This window comes from Cervus elaphus, chromosome 1 (genome assembly GCF_910594005.1).
Source record: "Cervus elaphus chromosome 1, mCerEla1.1, whole genome shotgun sequence".
NCBI lineage: Eukaryota > Metazoa > Chordata > Mammalia > Artiodactyla > Cervidae > Cervus > Cervus elaphus.
This window is the reverse complement of record NC_057815.1, coordinates 87,593,685-87,617,709: the sequence shown is the minus strand read 5'-3', so window position 1 is coordinate 87,617,709 and position 24,025 is coordinate 87,593,685. Positions and strand designations below refer to the sequence as shown.

General features: G+C 51.8%; 1 protein-coding gene across 3 annotated transcripts in view; it reads right to left on the bottom strand.

Moving 5' to 3' along the window:
• TSPAN18 (tetraspanin 18) overlaps window positions 1-24,025 on the bottom strand; it is a 199,448-nt gene that overhangs the window by 55,578 nt on the left and 119,845 nt on the right. For all 3 annotated transcript variants that reach the window (XM_043910022.1, XM_043910031.1, XM_043910041.1), the window contains one exon: window positions 11,903-12,043. The gene's annotated coding sequence lies outside the window, so the exon portion shown is untranslated. The remainder of the gene's footprint in view (window positions 1-11,902; window positions 12,044-24,025) is intronic.

The window sequence follows — 24,025 nt, the reverse complement described above, 5'->3', positions numbered from 1 at the left end:
AGAACCTGCTTCCCAATGCAGGAGATGAAAGAGACTTGGCTTCGATCCCTGGGTCGAGAAAACTTCCTCGAGGAGGGTATGGCAACCCACTCCAGTATTCTTGCCTGAAGAATCTCATGGACAAAATAGCCTGGCAGGCTACAGTCCGTGGGGTTGCCAAGAATCAGACACAACTGAAGCGACTTAGCACGCCTGCACGCATGGGTCTAACTGGCAAAACTAGAAATGACATGTGACAGTCACAGGGAGACACAGTTCATCTGGGTACAGTAATATGTACCTCCCACCTCTGTGAAGTCAGAGAGGCCTAGGGTTTAAATCCTGGTGTCCGCCACTTCCTGCTTTGGGGGGAGTGCCTCAATCCCTCTGAACTACAATTTTCTCCGCTGTAAAATGATTTCATCTCAGAGGATGAAACCAAAGATGAAAGATATCACTAATATCTGGCAATACAATATGGTGTATGGGCCAGTGGCATTTGGTGTGTGATCAGGACATGAAAATTTCCTTCAGTCTCTGGGAAGGCAGTAAGGTAGCGGAGGTAGTAAGCTGCCTGACACTGGGTGTATTCAAGCAGACGCCAGAGTCTGAGCGCAGGATCTGGGTCGGAGGATTTCTTGTTTGCACTGAAATAAAGATTGTACTCGGTGTCCTTATGAGTTCTTGCAACTCTCAAAAAGCACACTTACAACTTGGCCTTGGCCGGCTGTGGAAAGAGTGGACATGGTCTCCACCCACCTCCACCAGGCTCTGAAAAACAGGAGTCCACACACAATGCATGATTCCCTTTATAAAAAATGTCCAGAAAAGGCAAAATTTATAGAGACAGAGGGTAGATTGGTTGTTGCCTGGGGCAGGGGGCGGGAACAGGGACTGACAGAAAATAGGAACCAGGTTTCTTTTGGAGGGTGATGGAAATAGTCTAAAATTAGATTGTAGTGATGGTTATACAACTTCATAAATTTACTACAAATCATTGAATCATACCCTTAAAGTGAGAGAATTTTATGGTGCATAAATTTTGCCTCTATAAAGCTGTTAAAAACAAAACCAAAACAGTCACCAATAAAACAGGATTCCAGAGGAACCAGTGGTGTGGTGGAAGGTGATATCCATACCCCACGGGAAGCTTGGTGGTAGCAGGTTGAGGTCAGAGGTCAGGAGGCCTGAGGTCACCTCCCGTCTCCTCCACCTGTGGCTTCGCCTGGGTACTTCCTTGTTATCTTTTGTTGTGTAGGATGCGAGGAAATGGAACAGACCCACTGGCCAACCTCATTAAAAGCCTGCAGAGAACCTCAGGTGATGTGAGGAGGAGGGGTTCTGCAGAAGGGTGAGGAATCCAGAGTCCTGGAGGAGACTGGCCTCCTGGAAGACTTCAGAGAGCAGTGCTGTGTGGCAGCTCAGAGCACTTTCTGGTTCTGGGTCTCTGAGTTAGGATAAAAGCCAAGGACTTGGCCTGGCCTTGTCTTAAGGCACTGCTGGGTCCACTTGAGTGAGGAGGAGACGCAATCCATTATCTGCTGAGCACCTACTATGTGCTGGGGAGGGTGGGCACTCACCCTGGTGATGTGACTGGCTGTGGGCCTGCAGACCCACAGCAAAGTCTTATCTGGGCACAGACCTATGCACTGCAGACAGATCTGACTTGCTCATGGTTGTAAAGCTGCCTAGTTTAAACATAAATGAGAAGTGAGTATTTATCAACCTTGGCTTCCCAGGTGGCTCCGTAGTAAAGAATCCACCTGTCAATGCAGGAGACCCGGGTTCGATCCCTGGGTTGGGAAGATTCCCTGGAGAAGGAAATGGCAACCCACTCCAGTATTCTTGCCTGGAGAATCCCAAGGACAGAGGAGCCTGGTGGGCTACAGTCTATGGGACTGCAAAGAGTTGGACACAACTGAGCAACTACACAGCAACATTTATCAGACCCATTTAACATGAAAGAAAACCAGAGCTATGGAAGCTACGTCACTTGCCCGAGACTGCACAGGAAGTGGTAGAAGCAAGATTTGAACCCAGGGTCTATGTCAAGCAGGAGAATAACTTTCAGAGCAATCTGAATGAAAGCAGATTCTTGGTGAGTAGTGAGCTCCCCATCACTAGAGGTATGTAAGCAGAGGCTTAATAAATAACTCTCAAGAAGTCAAAACAGATGACCTTGGAAGCCCTGCTAGTCCACTTAGCTTGCGAGTCCACAAATCCGTGCTGGTCATTTTCCTTGAGAGCTAAATCTGGGCTGAGAGGAAAGTAGAAAAGCTGGAGCCATTTCTGAACCCCTGAGGGAGGGGATATAGAGGGCAGGGCCTGACTGGTATGTCCTCAGCTGGAACCATAGCTCCTCTGAGCTCCTGCCGCATACCACCGCTGATTGCTGTTTGGGGCTAACATGATACACGAATACACAGGGGCTGGACCAGGGTGAGCATCACCAGGCTCCAGGCAATCACACTTCATCCTAAACTAGCCCTGGGAGTGAGGGCAGGAAGAGCAGGAGCTGCCACCCCAAAGCTGCTGCCCACCTGGGCAAAAGGGCCCCGTCTGGCCCTCCAGCCCGAGGCCTGTTTCATACCTGCTCCTCCTCTGCCCCGCAGGGGCACTCAGATCTGGCCTCCCTGAGGACTCCGCATCCTCCCAGCTCTGGACTCACCACGGGATGAGCTCATCAGAGGCCCCTTACCAATCAAGAGCCCCAGGCCTGGGAGAGGCCCCGGCTCCCTTTCAAGTGCCGGCCTGGCCCTGGAAGACAGCAAGGGAGGCTGGGCCTCAGAGGAGGGGGCTGGGCTGGGGGCTTCCTCTGCCTCCTCCTCTTCAGGGGGCTCCCCAAGCCAGCACTGAGGTTGGGAAGGCCAGGGGCCCTTCTAACCCACACCGTCATCCCCGCCGGGGCCCTCCCACCTCCCCAGTCTCTACCCTGCTCCATCCTCAGAGGGAATCTCCACTTGCTCTTCTCTCTCTTGCAGCCTCACTCGGGACCCAGATCCCAGACGTGCAGGAGGCACTTTAGTCTCTTCTGCGCAGTTGGTAAAGAATCCACCTGCAATGCAGGTTTGATTCCTAGGTTGGGAAGATCCCCCTGGAGAAGGGATAGGCTACCCACTCCAGTATTCTTGGGTTTCCCTTGTGACTGAGCAGGTAAAGAATCTGCCTGCAATGAGGAAGACCTGGGTTTGATCCCTGGGCTGGGAAGATCCCCTGGAGGAGGGAAAGGCTACCCACTCCAGTATTCTGGCTTGGAGAATTCCATGGAGTGTATAGCCCATGGAGTCGCAAAGAGTCGGACGCAACTAAGTGACTTTCATTTTCACTCTCACCCCAGAAACAGTGAGTGGAGACTCTGGGGAGGGAAGGCATGAATGCACAGACTAATTGCAGTACAAGACAGCATCCTTTCAACGTCCTAAGTCAGAGAGGGACAAAGATGGTTACCTGGGCTCTTGTACTCTCCTGAGTGAAAGTTCTAGCAACGGGGCCAGGCTCCTCCACGACTCGGGGCGGCCCAGCTGGCTCCTTCTCTTCATCTGCTGCAGGCTCAGCCGTTCCCTCCAGAAGACAGCCCGCCCCCTGCTGTGATCCAGGAACCCCATGCAACCATCCATCTTCCCCATCATCCTTCCTCTGCATAAACCCTTCCATGGTTCCCCCGCACTCCTGGGGAAAAGCCCAAACTCAGAGCACAAGACGCCTATTGATTGTGCCCTCCCCTCCCCCATGCCCAGCAGCACCCCTTGGAGCTCCTTGAATGCTGGGGCTCTAGCACGCCCCAGGGACTTCGCATGGGCTGATCCTTTGGCCAGGAATCCACTCCCCTCCCCTAAGTCACACACAGATGTCTTTGTCCACCTTTAAGTCATTCACAATCCAAGCCTCCCCCAAGACCTCCCCCTTCCCCAGCGTGGGCTCCTTCACCCCTTCTAAGTGTGACTGCACCACAGTGTATCAGACCCTGGCTGCCTGCCTATTGTTCTCAAACTTGATCTTGCATCGGAATCCTCTGGAAGGCAGCAGAGAACAGGAAGAGCAGACTGTCAGAAGGTGGACAGGAAGGAGCAACTGTCTTGCTAGGAACATGGAAGCTTGGGCTGGACTGAGCGCTGGGGCACAGTGACAAAAGAGGACCTGGCCACACGGCCAGACTTGTGTCTACAGGCCTCCCACTTCGAGCTTGGTAAGAGCGTGACCCCTCAGGCTACCGCCCCAGGACTCCAGGACATAACACTGGAGACCCTCAAGGCTCAGAGCCAACTGGAGCCAAGGACACACAGGCTGCCCTGGCTCCAATAGGACCGCTGGTACTGACTGCAGCACCTTTGGCCCTAATGGCAATTTGATGCAACGGCCAACTGTCCACTGTCCCCTTTTGACTGTCTATCTGCCCTTAAGGCAGCAAAAAAGGAGAAAATTCCCAGACTTGGGAAGCTCCGCATTCAAAGAGAATATTGCTGGGGAAGGGGAGGGAAAGAGCTGGAAGGTGGCAGAGGGTGGGTGGGGGGTACTGGTTTTTACATTTAAATCCTTTCACTTGCATTTTTAAGGAGCATGTATTACTTCTGTAACAATAACCTTCAAAAATAATTTTTGTCTTAAAAATGCAAAGCAGTCTGCAAAAATTTGTTCAGAAGGGAGAAGTCTATGCCACAATAGCTTAAGGGGTCATTAAATACATCATCATCCTCTCTTGAGCATCTATCATGAGCTACCAAAGCGCTACTCCACGTTGTAACACCCATTATTTAATGTAATGCTCATCACAGCGCTACGAGTTGGAAGCTATTAGTATTATCATTTTCTAAATGAGAAAACAGAATTTGATCCAAACTAAATAACATGTCCAAGATTACCCACCCTTGGAGCGGGGGTCTGAACTCTCGTGTGTCTGACAGACAGATGTCAAGTCTGACAGATCTAAGGTTTCATCCTTAATCAGGGTACACACCACGCCACCTCCTGCACCTGAAGCTGAAACACTGACAGGCCCCCAAAGCCATTTGTTTTGTGTTTACTCCACTACTTGAAAACCACTGGTTTTGCACAGGAACCCAAATCAAACTGTCAAAGAAAAACAAACCCAGGACCTGGTATCACCAAATTGCCTTGGAAGTTTGGGCCAAGGCAAGGAAAGTGTGTGTGACAGTGAATGCACCGTGATCCACCCATCCGTCCAACCGTCCCCAACCCCTGAAGCCTGGCATGCCTGGCTCTGCGCTAGACGCTGGGGATCAGAGAGTGTGAGATGCTCCAGCCACCAGGAGAGGATCAGGTGAGCACAAGGCAGATAGGACCCCTCAGCACCTTCCAATTTGCCAGCTTTGTGTCCTCCAGAAGGACCCAGAACCCTTTGCAATCCGGGACCCAAACAAGCATTACAGGCAGTAAGAGTAAAACACAGCCCTGTAACCGATGCCCACTGCTGGGCTTCCTCTCCCAGGTGCCTTCATGTGCATAATGCCAAGCCTGGACTTGGCAATCCAACCCATGCGTACACCAGACCAGCTAGATGCGGTGGATTCTGTGGCATTTCATCCATTAGTCCCACGATGGAAAGGAAGGGGTTATGCAAAGCTCCAGGAACTGCAGGAGGCAGGATGGGATTTCTCCCCATGTTCCAACCTGCAGACTCAAGTGCATTTACGCTCCCATGAGCTCCTCTGGCCAGTGGTATCCACGGGGCCAGCTGGAGGGCAGAGACTGCCCCAAGCACCGTCTGAGCTGCTGAGAGTAGGCAGCGTAGATGCCCCATTCAACAAGATCCTACGTGCCTCTCAGAGACCCCGGAACACGGCATGTTTGATGGATGGATGAATGAATGAATGTGATTTTGAGGAAGGCAGCTATGTCCCCATTTGGAGATAGGAGGGGTGTGACCCTCGACCACATCACCCAATTTTGGGGGACATGGACATAGGCTGCCTTTCAGGCACCTACACAAAGAGTTTGCTGAGGATTCCTCCCACAGAGTTATAAAACTGAAAATATAAATAATGTTAACACCAGCAGCATCAGTGGTATATCACAAAGTACCGAGCGCCGGCAGGTGTGCTATCAAGCACATTATCTCACTTAGTTATTTCATTGCATCTTCACATCAGTCCTGGGAGATACAGAGTATTATTAGCCCTAATTTGTAGATGAGAAAACTGAGGCTCAGAAGGCCAAGCCTGTACCAGTAGCAGAGCTGGGGTCTGCATGCAGGTCTGACTCGGAATACAAGTTTAAAGCTGAAGGGGCCCCACCCCTCATGTTACAAAGCACAGACTACACACAGGGAGGCTGGGGGCCTCAGGAGCACAGCTGGGCCAAGAGCTCGAAAGTGCCCCTCCCTTCAGCGCTGGGTCTGCCCCTAGGCCTGCTGCTTGCGACACTGCCACTGGTCATGGTTTCGAAGTTCTGCAAAGAACCTTGAGATGGGAAGATTCATTATTCTTGGTCGGTGTGCAGCACTGTCTCTTCTAAAGGGTCCCTCCAAAATTCCCTATCCTGGGCATGGAAGGGAAAAGGGGGAAACAGAAGAGCCACTCGGCTCCAAACCCAGTCTGTGGTTTAAGGCGGCCAAGCCTGGAGGACTGCACAGAAGAAGCTGACTGCCTTCATCTCACTTCCTGCCTGGTACAGTCTTCCAAGCTCCAGAGCTCCTGCCTCCAGGCTTCAGCTCCCACTGTTCTTTCTCCTGGAAAGCCCTCCCCCCAGCATCTTCGCCTGTCCCATGTCCTACCCAGTTTTCAAAGCCCAGATCAAATACACTGCTTTCCCCTGATTTCCCACAACTATCACCACCCAGAAGAGTCCTCTTGAACTGGTCTTTGCACCTCCCAGCCTTCCTTCATATTTCTGCTCCAAACTCTCCCATTCGCCACCTCAAATGACGGGACTTACTTTCATGTCTATCCCTTATAACCAGGTGGCTCGGAGCAGGGCCCCCAGCGCTGGCTGGGAGTGCAGAGGCTGGCCTACTCTTGACTCATGCACACCCCTGACTGTGTTTGCATACAGATCTCTAATCTTCCTTCCTCTTCAGGGCCCATCGCCAGCTGCATCTTAAACTCTCAGTCCTAGAGGGTGAGGACCAAATCACTCCAGTGTCTCTGCAGCATCAGTCATAAGTGGGGGCTTTAAAAAATAATGTGGAAAATAATTGTGACAAACATCCGCCAAGTCCAACTACAGTTTGGCATTGAATGAGACACTATATGAGGGGTTGGGAAAAAAACCCAGAGGAAAGATCCTGCCCTCAGTGGATCTCACAGAGGAGATGGGAGGGATCCCTGAGGGCAGGGACCTTTCGACTTTGCCCACTTCTAATCCCCAGCAAATAAACAGTGTCTGGAACACAGTAGGGGCTCAAAAGACAACAGCAGTAGAAATGAATTAATACATATTGACCTCAGAGCAGTGAGCATCCCATATAAGGCAGGGTGGTGCTGGATGCTGAGTGGGTCTGTGTGGTGAGTCAGGGCTGCAGAATTCACAGGGGAGAGAGATGGAGAGAGAGAGAGAGACACGGGTACAGGGCCAGGAGATTTGTGGTTGACCGAAATCAACAAAGGACAGATCTTAAAAAGCACTTGGCCACAGTTGCCTGGGAGGCAGCATCAAACATTGTGGTTTTCCATCTTTTTTCTGCAGAGCAATCTTTTTTCAAATGAAATCATACACCGTACCGTAAATGCATAACAGAGCTTCCACGGTGCACGTCAGCTGGGGCTAAGGGGCTGGCCTGCAAACCCGGGGACTCCTGGGGCCCCTCCAGCTCCACCAGTGACCTCCTCCTCTCCTCTCCCATCCCTCCAAGAGGCCGCAGGAAGGAGGTGGCTAAGGGGAGGGCTGTGGGCCCTCTCTGGGCAGTCATAGGCCAGGTTTTCTGGGAGGCCATTTAGGGCAAATAAACGCTAAAGTGGGCTTTGTGGTGGCTCAGCCATAAAGAATCTGCCTGCAATGCAGGAGACGCGGGTTCTATCCCTGGGTTGGGAAGATCCCCTGGAGGAGGGCACAGCAACCCAGTCCAATATTCTGGCTGGAGAATCCTATGGACAGGAGCCTGGCAGGCTACAGTCCATGGGGTCACACAGAGTCAGACACGATGGAAGCGACTTAGCACGCACACACGCAAATGGTAAAGTGGCTCAAGAAACTTTCCTCAGAGATGAGTGAGTGGGGGTGGCGAAAAGAAAGCAAAAGGCCCTCCCAGCAAGGGAAGGGCAACCCAAAGCCTCCAGGTAAGTGGTAGCTGTTGTGACCCAGCTGGTCAAGAATCCACCTGCAATGCGGGAAACCTGGGTTCGATCCCTGGGTTGGGAAGATGCCCTGGAGAAGGGAAAGGCTACCCACTCCAGTATTCTGGCCTGGATAATCCCATGGACTGTATATAGTTCATGGGGTCGCCAAGAGTCCCACAGGACTGAGCGACTTTCACTTTCAAGTGGTAGCTGAAATAGGGAACACAAGGACTCAATTTAGGAAGCCCTTGCTTTCTAGACAATACTTTCAGAAAGTGAAGCGACACCTGCAGAGTGTGTGTGTGTGAGGCTTTCGGATACCAGATGCACTGAAACCGAAGGCATCTGTCAGAGAGAAGCTACCCGGGTGCTGCAAGCCACAGGAAGGGCCCGTTTAGGACAAAGCAGCCCCCACCCCCTGCCACGGCACCAGTAGGGAGTACCTGTTGTTGTGTCTGCCCAGCATCCCTTCCTCCTTCTTCTGAAAATAGCACCCGGGTTTCCCCTTTGGGGTACCAGCCCTCTCACTTTCAGGCTGAATCCTCCCACCCACAGCATGCGCGCACACACACCCCCCTCCAAACACAGACCACGCAACACTGGCCTAGTCTGGTCAATGAGCACATCCTCTCCTTCAGTGATTGGTCAGAGGTGGTCATGTGACCCAAGACTAGCCAATAAGCTTCGACTCTGGGACTTTCGGTGTTCCCTGCAGCCGACCTTCACTTCTGGCCCGTCACTGGTTCTTCTGACCTGGGCAGCAGCTCTAGCCTTCCCCTCAGACCCAAGAACCGGGCACAAGCCAGCAGCCTCTGGGGCTCACCCGTACCCCAGCCTTCACAGTTGTCTGGCCCCACCTAGGGTTGTGTTTTGGCTGATCTAGTGAGATCCCTCCAACCTGGGCTCTAATTAACTCCTGGGAAATAGAAGTTCTCCTTTCATTGGGTTTGCAGTGAACAGGATGTCAGCCTGGAGCTGCTGGCCGCTGCCCTACTGCCACGTGGGGAGTGCTTACTAGGGACTGAATCCCACAAGGAAGGAAGCAGAAGGCACAGACCTGGGCATCTCTTGAACCTTGGACACCAATAAACAGGTCCCAGATTGCCATGATATTGGAAAACAGAACAAACAAACAAAATGAATATGTTGCATATCTTCTTGCTTTATCAGGTTTGAAATGAGTGTTGGCTCCCAAATGATGCAGCATCTGAGCTCAGTTCAGGCTTTGCCTGGCTTCCCTGGTGGTTCAGATGGTAAAGAACCTGTCTAGTAACGCAGCACACCTGGGTTCAATCTCTGGGTCGGGAAGGTCCCCTGGAGAAGGAAATGGCAACCTACTCCAGTATTCTTGTCTGGAGAATTCCATGGACAGAGGCGCCTGTGCGGGCTCTAGACCATGGAGTTGCAAGGAGTCGGAAATGACTGAGAAGCTAATACTTCACTCATCACCCCACCCCACCCCACCACCCTGTGTCCGCTGCCCCACCTAGGGGTCTCATTGGGCTAATCTAATGAGACCCCTCCAACCTGGACTCAAATCCATTCACTCTGCCGCCATCCCTTGTTGTTCTGTTCACTGAACTTCAGTTTTGCTTCGAGAAACAGACACCACACAGTGAATGAGGGCCCTCCTGAGCTTGGGGTGGGAAGAGTCACCCCATGGCTTTGGCCTATGCCTCAAAGAGACCTGCGGAGGGTAGAGGCAGTGGGGTATGACTGGGCTCAGTTGTCAAGCAGGTAGGGAAAGTTCCTCGATCTTTTACCCGCTGTGTCATCTTGGGCAAGCTGCTCTTTTCTGTTGCAGGATCCTCAACTTTAAGTGGGGATCATGGCACCAAATACCTGACAGAAGGACAAAAACCTACAAAACTGGCAGCACCAGTTGGTGGTGATGAGACGGCGCAAAAGGGACTCTCGCTTGTTGCTGGTGGGGATGCAAAGTGAAACAGCCACTTTGGAAGACAGCTTGGCAGTTCCTTAAACAGCGAGATGTACTCTAACCGTACAATTCAGCAGTCATGCTCCTACATAGTTACCCAGCTGATTGAGAACTTATGTCCACACAAAAACCTGCACATGAATGTTTATAGTAGCTTTATTCATAATCACCCCAAACTGGAAATAACCAAAATTTCTTTCAACAGATGAATGGATAAACGAACTGTGGTACCTTCTGTGGAATATTATTCAGTGGTAAAAATGAATGAGCCATCAAGTCATGAAAAGACATGGAGGAATGCATATTATGAAGTGAAAGAAGCCAGTCTGACAACGGTACCTACTATATGATTCCATTATATGATATTCTGGAAACAGCACAAAGGAAAGAAGGCAGTAAAAGGATCACTGGTTTCTGAGGGTGAGGAAGAAGGCATGGAGGATGAAAAAAAGGGGGGATCATATCAATGGCAAGGCAGAGGGTCCCTTAGTATCCATTCCCCTCCTTTCCTTTTAATAGAATTATAATTGGGCAGATAATCCCCCAGAATAAAGACGCTAACTCCCAGCCTCCCTTGCAGCTAATTGTGCCGCAGGACTCTACTCTGGCCAATGGGAGCTGAGAGGAAGTGACGTGTGCACCTCTTAAAGGAAGGGGCACCCTCTCCTTTTCTGATTTCTTCCTTCTTGCCAACCCGAATGGAGAGACGGTCACGGGCCGTCGTGGGTCATGTAGACAAGCAATGGGTACAACCACAGCACAAAAGGAACTTGGGACCCTAACTTGGGTCCCTTTTGTGTCAAAGGATCCCTTTAGCTTAGAAATTTCCTGGGAGAAAAATCAACCTGTCTCTTGCTTAAAGAAATTTAGTTTGCATTTTTATCACATACAACCAAGTGATTATCCTTATAAGTGCAAGGACCCTCAAGAATTGTCCTGAGGATTCTGCATAATATAGGTGAAACAGCTTCACTCACTCATTCATTCATTCAGCAAATAACAGCCAGTTTACTCTGCTGGCTTCCCTGATGGCTCAGGCGGTAAAGCGTTTGCCCGCAGGGCAGGAGACCTGGGTTCGATCCCTGGGTTGAGAAGATCCCCTGGAGAAGGAAATGGCAACCCACTCCAGTACTCTTGCCTGGGAAATGCCATGGATGGAGGAGCCTGGTAGGCTACAGTCCATGGCGTCACAGAGAGTCGGACACGACTGAGCAACTTCACTTTCACTTTCTTAGTCTGCTGGGATCTGGGGGTTCAACTAAGAATGAGACAGACAAACCCCTGTCCTCTGGAGTCCATATTCTATTGCAGGAGACAGACAAGGACTCAACATGAGGATGAGTTAATTACAGATTGTCACAAGTACAGTGATGCTATTAGTAACAGCTAACGCTTACTGCGTTCTAAGCTTACTACATGTCCTGTTCTAAGGGCTTTTCATATATTACTTCATTTTATCTTCACCACAAACCCAAGAGAGGGGTGCTGTTGCTTCCTCATTTGACTGAGGAGGAAGCAGAGTCACAGAAAGGTTGAGAAACCTGCCCAAGGTCACACAGCTAGTAACTGGTGATTCAGGATTGGAACCCAACTCTGTTCGACTTTAAAGCCTTAGCCACTGGGCTCTCCTGCTAATGAAGGGAATACAACAACACACGGTGATAAAGAATGATTAGGGTGTCCTCTGACGGCTGCTGTTAGCAGCAGCAAAAGCTGCATAAAACCCCGTGCTGAACACCCCGAGCTCCCTTACCTGGGTAGCCGGTGTTGAGAAGTCTGGAAAAAGATTGTGCCCACGTTTTTAGGGGTTCAGATGCAAAGGGTTCACGTTGCTTTGATGACAGTTTCGGAAGGTCTGGTCTCTGCAAGCCCCAGCTGTCACGGAGATGCCCACCTGTGAGAGACAAGCAGAACCGGTCACGACTGCGAGTGGGGGACCCCATCAGCTCACACTGCCCAAGGTCTGTTTGTTTAAAATGCGCTCTGGGCCCAGAGGAGAGAGTGCAAAGGGCGGCTGGTGGGCGGGAGCCTGGGCCTGGGTCTCAGGATTGTGGGGGGAGTCACCCTTTAGGTCCTGGCTGAACTTGCCTGCAAACAATTCCAAGACACAAAGATATGCATACGCCTGTGTGTGTCCGTCCTGGATAGAAATACGCAAGCGTCACACCCACTGTGTCTAGCACAGCGCCCTTGGCAGAACGGGAGGCTTGATGAATGTCTCCCGATTTGCTTTGATGTGAAACATCATTTTATATGTCTGAGTGAGTGGGAGGAAACTGCGAGTTCACGCGCATTGGCGGAGAGAGTTTTTTTCCTCATGTGAAAATACACTCCTGGGATGCTCCATCCAGCCAGACTAATGGCCTCGTTTTAGCAATGAAGAGACCACCCCCACCCAGAGAGGGGCAGCTACTTGCCCAAAGTCACAGAGCAAGTTGGTGGCAGAGTGAAGTCGAAACCGCAGTTTTGCCTAACCCGTGGCTGGGTGCTCTCTCCCGGGCCACACCCTCCCTTGTGGTCGTCAGATGGGCACCCCTGGAGCAGACTGGGCACCGGCTCTGCTCCTGGTCTGACAGATGAATGCTGCTCACAGGCCTGAACGGAGAGTGGTTCTCTGGCTGCGTCTAAGCCTGGACAAGCTATGGGAGGTAGTGCCCATGGTGGCTGGGAGCATGGGCTTGCAGGCAAATGGACCTCCATCACATGTCGGGGCAACCTCTTTCCAGGAGTGAGAGACCCTAGGGGAAGCAGGCATCCTTTCAGAGCATCACTCTCCTGGTCTGCAGAACAAGAAAACAAGTAGCATCTCTCTTGAAGGATTGCAGGGAGTGAAAACGACTCTCCCAAGCCTGTGGGGCCACGGCAGAGCATTTGGCTCATAGCCATCACTCCAAAAAGCTAGGGAGGCGACCCAGAGCAGGGTCTGTGAGAGTCAGAGCATTGGACTTGGGAGGTGCCTTGCGCCCTTGGCAAGTCTTTAGACAAAAACAATCTCTCGATGTTACCCGTGATTCATGTTCTCAGCTCCCACTGTCCATCCCCATCTCTCCCTTCACAGCCCAGCGTACCTGCCTCTCCCTGCTGGCTGCAACTCCCCACCTACCCACGGGCTCCCCACATCCCAGCCCACATTTCACCAGCCAGCAAAATGCAAATGTCATTAGCACTCTGCAAGCTGGTGAGCTAATGTCACCAGACGGCACATGAGAACTGGGGAGGGGCGGAGGGTGGGGGGCGAATTCCCCAGGAGGGGTGGCGTTGTCAGCTTTTTCCAATAAGGGTATGATGAAGAACTAAATGAACGGCTTCAGGAAAGAGGCGACAGTGGAGACTGTTCTGGCAGCCTCTCTGCAGCTGTGACTCTTTCCAGGTTCACCATGGCCGCCTGTGGTCCCTGCTTCAACCCCCAACCCCAACACATGATGGATGTGTCTTGGCCTCTCTGGGCCTCCACCTCCTCCCCCAGCTGATGAAGCAGCTCAAAGGCAGGACACTCAACATCCACCCTCTCATTTCCATCCCAGCCCAGCTCCCTCAAATCTGCTGAGAGAAGTAGACCACCCCCTCAATTAACATGGCAGTGGTGGGGGGGGCGTCCTCTCTCCCAGGAGGAGGTGGCAGCATTGGACCCCTTGGATCCGCAGGCAGGCGTTCTGGGTTCTAGCCCCAACATGGAACTAACTTGCCCTGAGCACTCAGGCACATCCTCCCCTTTGTGGGGTTCTTAGCTTCTCTAGTTGTGAAAGGGGGTGTCAGACTTACCACCAGTCCCGACGATCTCTCCAAGTTAGCTCTAACCACCACCACCCCCACCTCAACCAACTCACAGGCAGAGATGCCAATGTATGCTTCCTTCTCTCTCTCTTTTTTTTTTGGCTCTGCTGCATGCTTGCGGAATCTTAATTCCTTGACCAGGGATCAAACCCGTCCCCCCTGCAGTGGAAGCTCAGAGTCTCAAACCCTGGACCACCGTGGAAGCCCGAGGGTCCTCCTCTTCTAATGCCCTTATGATGCTGGCAGTGATGACACCAGCAGGCACATTAAGGCTTCCTGGAGGAGGGGGCAGATGTGTGTGTGTGTGGAGATGAAAGCAGGGAGCTGTGGGCAGGGTGCTGGGTGAGCAAAGGCATGGGGAGACACAGCGGAGGGAGAAGGACTTGGAGTCCAGGCTGTCCATGAGGAGGTTGGAAAATGAGATGGAAGAGTCCTGTGGTCAGTGCTTTCAACACAAGTTCCCCTTTAATTCTAACAGTGCTAGCTTTCCCAATTTATTGAGGAGAAACTGAGGCTCAGAGAGGTTAAATAATGAGCAGAGACATAGGGTTGTTAAAACATCACCAATTGCATTTGAACTCCAGAGTTGATTTAAGGGCAGAAGCTCTTGACTGCTGTGGGATGCTGCTGTCTAGACTGTTTAAAATAGAAGGAGCACTAGAGAAATTCAGGAGTCTTTGTGTCTTATAACACATGCAAGGAGTAGGGGGAGTTGCATGTGTGAACGTGTAGACATTGTAAATGAGGGTTGGTCACTGCTGAATGAAGTTGCTGCCTGAAGCCGGGGCCCAGAAATCCTGGATGACCAATGGGGCTGGGGAGTGGGCAGGCAGAGGGCCCGGGCCATCCCATGGTGGCCCCCGAAGCCCTGCTCTGCTGGCTACGAGTTGGGCCTGTGCTCACGGATCCTGCCATGCGGCCTGGCCCGCATCACTTATCCCTGGATCCCATGCTCCTCTGACTGCTGCCCAGGAGGCTGGCATGTCCTGCCCTTGGCCTCTTTCTTGACTCAGTCTCCTCCATGGCCCCTGGGGTTGCCTGCCCCAGCCAGGGACAGATCCAGCAGACAGAGCCTGGTAGACATCTGGGGCTGCTGCCAGGGAGCGGGGAAGCCAGCAGGTGAGTGGCACCTTGCACCCACTGGGGACCAGCCAGACCTGGACTCCAGCCACTAGCCACTGGCTATGTGATTGCGGCTGCAACCTGCCTCTCTGAGCCTCAGGGACCCCCTCACTGAGCTGCTAAGATGACCGCCTAAGGGAAAAGGCTTGCAAACCATGAAGTTCCGTGCCCACAGAGAGGGCTGTGGTTCGAAATCTAGTGGCCGAGGCAACCCGGGAAGTAGCAGAGAGTTCCCGAGGGAGCAGTGACTGGGAATCCAGCCAAGTCCTTTATGTTAAGTCCCCCTGCTCCTCCTCTGGGCCTCGGTCTCCCCACCCATAAAGCAGAGGGTCTTCAGGCTTGGATACAGAGCAGGGCTCGGCCCCTCCGCGGCTACTGTTCTTCGCCATGGTTCACTGTTAAGGTCATGACTGGATTTCACTTGTCAGAAACCAGAGGGCTATTCTTGCAGCAGTAAGCTGAGTAACTGGGGCCCAAGATGGGGAAGTTTCGACAGGTGGAGAGAGGTTTCATGGTTGCATGTTCAAGTCACTGACCAAGAAGGAATGCCTCTGAACAGACAGAAGGAAGCACGCAGGAACAGAGGGGAGCAGAGCTGCTGGAAGCTGATAGAACTTGGACAAGCTCTCTAGCCAAATTTGCACTGGGCTGGCCCTGAGTGAGAGGACACAAGGCTTTCTATTTCCTGGAGACCTCAAGGGACAGGAGCATTAATGGCGAGCATTAATGGAGCACCTACTATGTACTGGGACTCTGGGGGTGCAAGGTGAGGTACCAACTCTGCCTTTCAAAAGAGCTCCTGTTACAGGGAAGAGTGACCATGCCCAGGTCTCTATAGTTCAAAGTGGCTTCGGGGGGCTCATCACTTTGCTTTCAGTTCAGAGGAAGGAGGGGCCCCTTCCTGCTTGGACCCCAGGGAAGGCTTCCTGGAGGAGGAGGCAGATTTGAATGCATGGAGATGAGGGCACTGTGGCAAAACGGCCAGAGTGAGCAAAGGCAGGGTGGTGCTCAAGTGGGCAGTGGGTACTCAGGACCAGAGGCGAGGCTGCCCACAGGGGTAGAATGAGAAATGAGATGGGAAGGGGCTGGATGATGAAGGTCCTTGAGTGCAGGACCAAGGACGATGAACTCTATTCGAAGGCAAAGGGGAGCCACTGAAGGTCATAGAGCAGAAACGTGCCTTAGGAGGTTGACAATGGCTAGAAGACCAGGCAAGGGGAAACGGGCAAGGAGAGGATGGAGGGAGGATGGGCAGGCCTGATGGTGGGGCTGGAGGTGGATGAAGGGTTGCTGGAGGGATGGGGAAGGTGGGGGGGATGTTGAAACTGGCAGGTTGTGGGGAGGTGACACAGGAGTGTGTGGGGGAGATGATGACTGGATTAGGACATGCTGGGTTTGGTCCCAGCTCTGTCACTGTCCTCATGCATTCTCTCAGGCACGTCAGTTTACCTCGCTGGGCCTCAGTTGCCTCCCCTCTAAACTGAAAAAAATAGAGAGATGTGGAATTCAACCAGATAATCTGTAAGAGGTATTCAGAACAAACTAAGTGATTATTGTATGCTTGCTTTATAAAAGGTAAGCATTTATTGCTTTTTTAAATTAGTGGTGACCTTCCCCTATTACAAATGAAGACACTGAAGTTCAAGGTCAAAGGAGTGGCTGGAATTGGCAGTGTTGGGCCTCAAATCACAGGAGAAGCAAATTATGAGCAAATAAATGTGGGATGACTCAGAGAAGAGTCCTGATTTTAAAATATTGCTAAAGAAAAGGGCTGTTTTATGACTTTTGTGCCGTGTGCTTATTAAACCCAAGCTATAAATGTGAACTAATAAGTAAAATGAGTTAAGTTAATGAAAAAAATCAACCTTCAGGACGGATCCATATTACCTAATGGCAGTCCATAAACATAAACATAAAATTTTAAAATACAAGAATGAATTGTAATGCCCAGCAGCTCAAGGAATCTGCAATTTCTCTGCCTTAAACATAAAAGCTATTGATTTTAGCTTGGGTTCTCATTGCTCATGAGTGAGCCTTTGAGAAGTCATAAAGGAAGGAGTTATTTCCAATTGTTTACCCACTAAGGATCATATGTATTGAATTTAAGTTGTCTCTGATTCCTAATTAGTACAAACCAAATTAGAATCCAAGTAGAGCAGATCTGGAAAGGCCCCTGGAGACATGTAAGCTCAGTGTCCTTTGTCTTACAGACCTGGAACCGGAGGGACGGAGGAGAACCAATTGCCCAAGATCACACAGCAGCTGGCGGTAGGAGGATCCAGCCTAGAACCCCAGGCTCCAGGCACCCGGGTCAGCATCCCGCCCTGGTCCCTGCATCGTCTGGGACGATCAGATCAGATGGGTGTGCAGGGCTGTTACCTGGGCCTTAGTCCTGGTGGATCCTGTAATTAGAACTTTCTCCTAGCTCTGGAGAAAAGTAATCTGCCCAAGAAAGGACCCTCAAAAGCCCAACTCATCCAATACTGATAGCAAAGGGTGTTCTAAGACCCTCTAGCACCTTGCTGTGTGTGGAACCCTGAGTCCCTGTGCCCACCCTGCCAGCCAGGCAGCTCAGCCAGGAGGGGCACACAGGGGCCTGGGGTTCTGTTCCGAGAGTGGCTGCAGGTTGGCATGGCCCAGGCCCAGGTTGGTTCCTCCCCGTGTTCCAGTGAGCAGGGGGCACAAAGGCCTATTGTATGGTGGGGAGGGGAGGGGTCGCTTAACTCAGCCAGGCTTCCTCTCTTTCTCTCTCTCTCACACACACACGCCCACAGGGACGAAGGAGCTCTGCCTGTGGCCCAGGCACGCATGCGTGCACGCATGTATGTTAAGCTGCAGCCCACACTTGATTATGAAGCAGATGTTTAATTACTACCTGAGTGTTATTAATCAACACGATTAATACACAACCCATACCACATAATTACTTTGCAATTACACCAAAACGAAATATTTTATTGCCGAGGGTTTGATAATTAGCCGGCCTCGCCAAAGGACAGGTATGACGGGCAGCGATTTTTCTTCTTTCCTTCCTTTTCCTTCCTACCCTGCCCTCTCATTAATATTCTGGGCTTATGTCCCCACCAGGCAGAGCAAAGAGCCCAGGCAGGCTGCCGGCCTCCTCCCTGCTGTGCTGCTTCTGCACAGACACTGGGTTTAATGTGATCCTCATTCGTCCTGTGGAGAAGGAAATGACAACCCAGCACTCTTGCCTAGAGAATCCTGTGGGCAGAGGAGCCTGGTGGGCTGCTGTCCATGGGGTCGCAGAGTCGGACATGAGTGAAGCGACTTAGCATGCATGCATGCATTGGAGAAGGAAATGGCAACCCATTCCAGTGTTCTTGCCTGGAGAATCCCAGGGACAGAGGAGCCTGGTGGGCTGCCGTCTATGGGGTCGCAGAGTCGGACACGACTGAAGCGACTTAGCAGCAGCAGCAGCACTCGTCCTGGTCCTCTCTGCTCAGCTGTCAAGCTTGGAAATCCATGTCCTTTGCTGAAACGAAGCCGGCCTCCCACTGGCCTGTGGATGGAGGGGCAGCGGCCGGCAGGGGTTACCTGGGGGCGCTCTGCAGGCAGCTGCCTAGAGCCGAATCTCAGCTCTACCAGTTACTCACTGTGTCACCTCTGTTGAGTTAACCATGCCTCAGTTCCCCCATGTGCAAGATGGAAACAGAACAGTTGTTACTTCAGAGGGGTCTTGTATTGCATATGATAGAAAACATAAAGTACAGAGTCTGGCACAGAGTCAGGCTCCAGTAATATCTATTATAACTATACTGTTATTATTTGGGCTTCCCTGGTGGCTCAGATGGTAAACAACCCACCTGCAATGCAGGAGACAAGGGTTCAAGCCCTGGGTTAGGAATTTCCCCTGGAGAAGGGACCGGCCAACCACTCCAGTATTCCTGCCTGGAGAATTCCATGGACAGAGGAACTGGGCGGCCTATAATCCATGGGGTCACAAAGAGTCAGACACGACTGAACTACTAACACATCACTATTATTTACCCAGAAATGGCCTCTCCAGGAATCCTCCCAATCAGACAGTCTCTCAAATATTCAGGCTTTAGGATTCCACTCTCTATGCCTCACTTAGAGCTTGGTCCCGCCTACCAGGAAACTTCCTACCTTGCCCTCTCCCCTCTGCCGGCCACCTCCATGGGCCCCACTTCCCGAATCCAAGCCTTCATCCTTTCTCTCCTGGTCCACGGCCATCAGCCTCCACACCATCTCCCTGCTGCCCTCCGCCTATTCCATCCTCCCGTGGGCAGGGAGACGGGTCCTCAGGGAGCAGAGCTTGGACCATGCCACTCTCCTGCTCAACAACCATCTGTAACTCACTATTGCCTATGCCACCTGCCCTCGCTGGATGATCACCAATGCTCCAAACTCCATCATTGCTTGGCTGCATGAGCACCTAAGCTTTTGAGGATGAATGAAGGAACAAATGTCTTGCAAGATTTGACAGGCATTCACACCCATCAAGCTGGGAAGCCCCAGAGCATTTTATGAGCCTGCATATCTCCATGGACTTAGGTTTATCTTGGAATTTGGGGTTTATTCCTCACTGGTTATTTCTCCTCCCCTGTCCCCGCCCCCCCCGCCCCCCCGCCATAAAAATCTTCAAACCAGCTGCATTTAAGAAGGATTCAGGACTTCTCTGGAGACCCAGCGGTTAAGACTCTGCGCTTCCACTGCAGGGGGCACGGGTTCAATCCCTGGTTGGGAAACTAAAATGCTGCTTGCCACGCAGCATGGCCGAAAAGTAAAAACAAGCAAACAAAAACCCCGAAGCAAATAAAACCAACCACATCCATAAAGAAAAAAATAAAAATAAAAATCCATATTTTCAGGCACAGTAACCACAAGTGCAGCTGAGCAAAGAGACTATATCAGGAACCTCGGATGCAGGGGCCACTGTGTGGTCTGCTCGAGAGGGGAGTGTAAGGGACACAGTGACAAATCCAGAGCAGATGGATCACCCTGGAGAGAGCCAAGGGGTGGTGGTGGTGTGCCTGAGTGTGCATTACACACACCTTTCTTTGCACAGACGGGGCCAACGGAGCTACTTCTCATGTGACTCAACTTCTTCAGTTACAGAAACATCAGGAATGGTGAGTCATTCACTTACTTGATAAACGTAAAACACTGGGCTCTGGAGTCAGACCATTTGTAGAGTCCTGTCTCTACCTCTGACTAGCTATGTGACTTTGGGAAAGTCCCTGAACTTCTCTTAGCTATTAGCCTCAGTTGTTGCTCAGTTGCTAAGTCGTGTCCAACTCTTTGCAACTCCATGGGCTGCAGCACGCCAGGCCTCCCTGTCCTTCACCATCTCCCAGAGTTTGCTCAAACTTGTGTCCATTGAGTCAGTGATGCCATCCAACAAACTCATCCTCCGCTGTTCCCTTCTCTTCCTGCCCTCAATCTTTCCCAGTATCAGGGTCTTTTCCAAAGAGTCGGCTCATCACATTAGGTGGTCAAATTATTGGAGCTTCAGCATCAGGCCTTCCGATGACTATTCAGAATTGATTTCCTTTAGGATTGACTGGTTTGATCTCCTTGCTGTCCAAGGGTTAGCCTCAGTTATTAGCTGTAAAGTGAGGCTAATAATAGCTCCCACCAACAGCATTCTTGTGAGAAGGTCATGCTCACTCTGATCACACTGTTTGGCATAGGGGACGAGCCAGACAGTTTTAGCTATTTTGTTATTATTAGTAAGAATAATGGGGTTTCCCTGGTAGCTCAGATGGTAAAGGATCTGCCTGCAATGCAGAAAACCCAAGTTCAATCCCTGGGTCGGGAAGATCCCCTGGAGAAGGAAATGGCAATCCACTCCGGTATGCTTGACTGGAAAATTCCATGGACAGAGGAGCCTGGTGGGCTGCAGTAGTCCATGGGGGTCACAAGAATCAGACACGACTTAGCGATTAAACCACAGTAAGAATAGTATACCCTGGGAACATATAGAAACTCAGTGTCTAAAGCAGAACTTGGCATGTAGTTCTAGACCTATGGGTGGAGAAGTTCCTGTGGGTGGAGAATCATTACAACAGAAGGCAGGAAAGTGATATTTGTCATTCATTTATTCATTCAGCAAAGACTCCCTGAGTGCCAACTGTAGAAATCTCTGTGTTAGGTGCTGCGGGAGGGCAGAGGTCACGTGGCAGATGTAGTTTACAGGGAGCTGGGAGCGGGCAGAGGCTGGGAAGTGCTTCAAACCTTCATCTTAAGGTTACTCATTGCTGTACCTCCAAAGGCTCAAATTGCTGGCCATCCCCAGGCGCTAGATGGAACGGATAGCAGCACCAATGAAGGAGTGGGCGATAGCTCCCAGATGAGTGGGCTCCAGTCCAAGGAGAAGGCGAAGAGGAGGAAACGCAGATGGCACAGCCCAATCAGTGGCTCAGGGGCCTTCCTTGGCATGACAGGTGGAAGGAGCAGCCTCTAGGCTGTTCTCTGGCGGAGACTTGAAAGGGGAGAGGCCAGGGAGCCGGTGGTCACGGCTGGCAAAGCCTGGGCTAGTGGGGAGCCAAACAGAATTCACAGAGAGGCTGATGGGGGCCACTTCAGGTCCAGGGTTTTCCTTCTTTGTCTGAAGTTCAAGCCTTGTTCTTTGGAGGTCTGAAGCCCCCCTGCCGGGAAACTGATGGGAACGCTTCCAGGGCACATCGGATCGAATATTTCTCTTGCCTGGAGTTTATATAAAGCTCCCTGCTCAGCCACAGGGCAAGGCCACAGGGCCAGTGCTCTGGCCACCAACCTCCACGGACGCAGTACTAGCCCAGATGACAGACAGGAAACATGACCCTCCAGGTAGATGTAGGGAGGGGCTGCAAAGCCAGGGTGCAGTTGTCCTCACTTAGGGCCAGCCGGGCTCACTGCTGGCCCAGGCTCAGCTGTCACATGAAGGTGGCTGAGCAGGGAGGCCTTCTTCCTCACCCCGTGGGCCTCCTGGGCCCCCTCCCTCTCCCGACCCACTCTGGCTCTTCACTCACACATACACATACAGACACGCATACACAAACGCATACAAGTACACGCACACGCCAACACCCAAGGCAAACTCTGGCATTGGATTAAAGCAATAAGGTCAAAACCATCAAGAATGCTGACCAGAAGGCAGAAACCTTTGTTCTCGTCTCAGCTCTGGGACAGCCCTGCTGTGTGCCCTGGGCTTCTGTTTTCTCCTCTACAAAATCAGACGTGTGCACTAAGTCACGTCAGTCGTGTCTGACTCTTTTTGACCCCAGGGACTGTGGTCTGCCAGGCTCCTCCGTCCATGGGGTTCTCAAGGCAAGAATCCTGGAGTAGGTTGCCATTTCCTCCTCCAGGGGATCTTCCTGACCCAGGGACTGAATCAGTGTCTTTTACGTTTCCTGCACTGGCAGGCAGGCTCTTAACCACTAGTACAATGATCTTCAATGTTCAAGTGAATGGAAGGGGGCCAAGTCCCTGCAGATGGGCAAAAGTGAGATGAGGAAGAATCTGAAGTCCCTGAGGCTTCAGAGTCCCGGGGGTGACATGCCCTGTACCTGGGAGAAAGCCAGCCAGGTGCTGACAGATTCAACAACCCAGGGCTCTTACAGCTTAACTAGGGGTGGGGGATGAGGCTAAATTCAAAGGCTGAGCCCATGGTTCATTATGAGACTGGAAACCTTATGTGAACCCCTCGAAGCCTCAGTTTCCTCACCTGTAAAATGTGTTCAATGACATTTCTCACTCATAAAGTTAAACAAGAAGACACAAGGAGATTGCCCAGCATAGTGTCTGGGCCAACTTAGCCTCAGTAAGTGGGAGCTTTTGTTAGTATTACAATTACAGCTCCAGCCACATCACATCTGGGGGAAATCTCAGCTACATCTCCCTCACTGCTCTGTGCCATCCTCAGGTCAGCAGGGACTCTGAGAAGTGGCTGGTCCTCACAGGAGGGAGTACAGCCCTCCCAGACCCCTGGTAGGCCCACCCTGAAGGGGGGCTTGCCTTATGACACCTTGGCCACATGCAAACACGGCTCTGTTCTAAACATCAGTTTTCTGGACAAACAGTGGCCACTTCTCAGAGCTCTGGAGAAAGGAACCCACCATTAGGGCTTCTAACCTCCCCTGAAACGTGTCCTTTTTATTCATGAGGGGAATATCTCCATGTATTGTTAAATACCAATGAGAATTCCTCAATCATCTGGGGACAAACACCTCTGGGGAAATCCCAGTCCTTGGTTGACCCTGATGCTGAAAGCTCCAGCTGTGTTTCTCATTCCTGGAGGAAGGGAGCTGAGAACAATGGCCTTCCCCACTCCTGGCCCTGGGGACAGGGGTTACTAGAGATCACTAGTCCACCTCCCGTCTGGGGGAGGGAAGGAGCGCCAGGCGGGGCCAGGCAGGAGAGACCGGTCCTGGGATGGTGAGAGCCTCCACGCAGATGGAGAGAGCAGGAAGCCTGACGCCACCTGCCCAACAGGTACTTGGGGGCTACGATGGAGCCGCTGTCCACATAGCATCTGATGTGTCCTCCTGTGGACCCTATGGGGTATTGCGCTCAGATGCTCAGTTGTGTCCAACTCTGTGACCCCATGGACTGTAGCCCGCCAGGCTCCTCTGTCCATGGGATCTTCCCATGGCAAGAATATGGGAGTGGGTTGCCATTTCCTCCTCCAGGGTATCTTCCCAACCCAGGGATGGAACCTGTGTCTCTTGCATCTGCTGCTTTGGCAGGTGGATTCTTTACCACTAGCACCACCTGGAAAGCCCATGGAGGGGTCTCTAAATGGAGACCCAGAGAGGTGGGTGATTCCAGTAGGTGGTAGAAAGGGGCTTCACACCTAAGTCTGCCAGGCACCACAGCCGGTGTTTTCTAATTCCAGAGTAAGGGATTGCAGGTGTGGGCGTCCTTCCCTGGAGGGCGTGAACACTGGAGTGGATTGCCATGCTCTCCTCCAGGGGATCTGCTCGACCCAGGGATGGAACCTAGATCTCCTGCACTG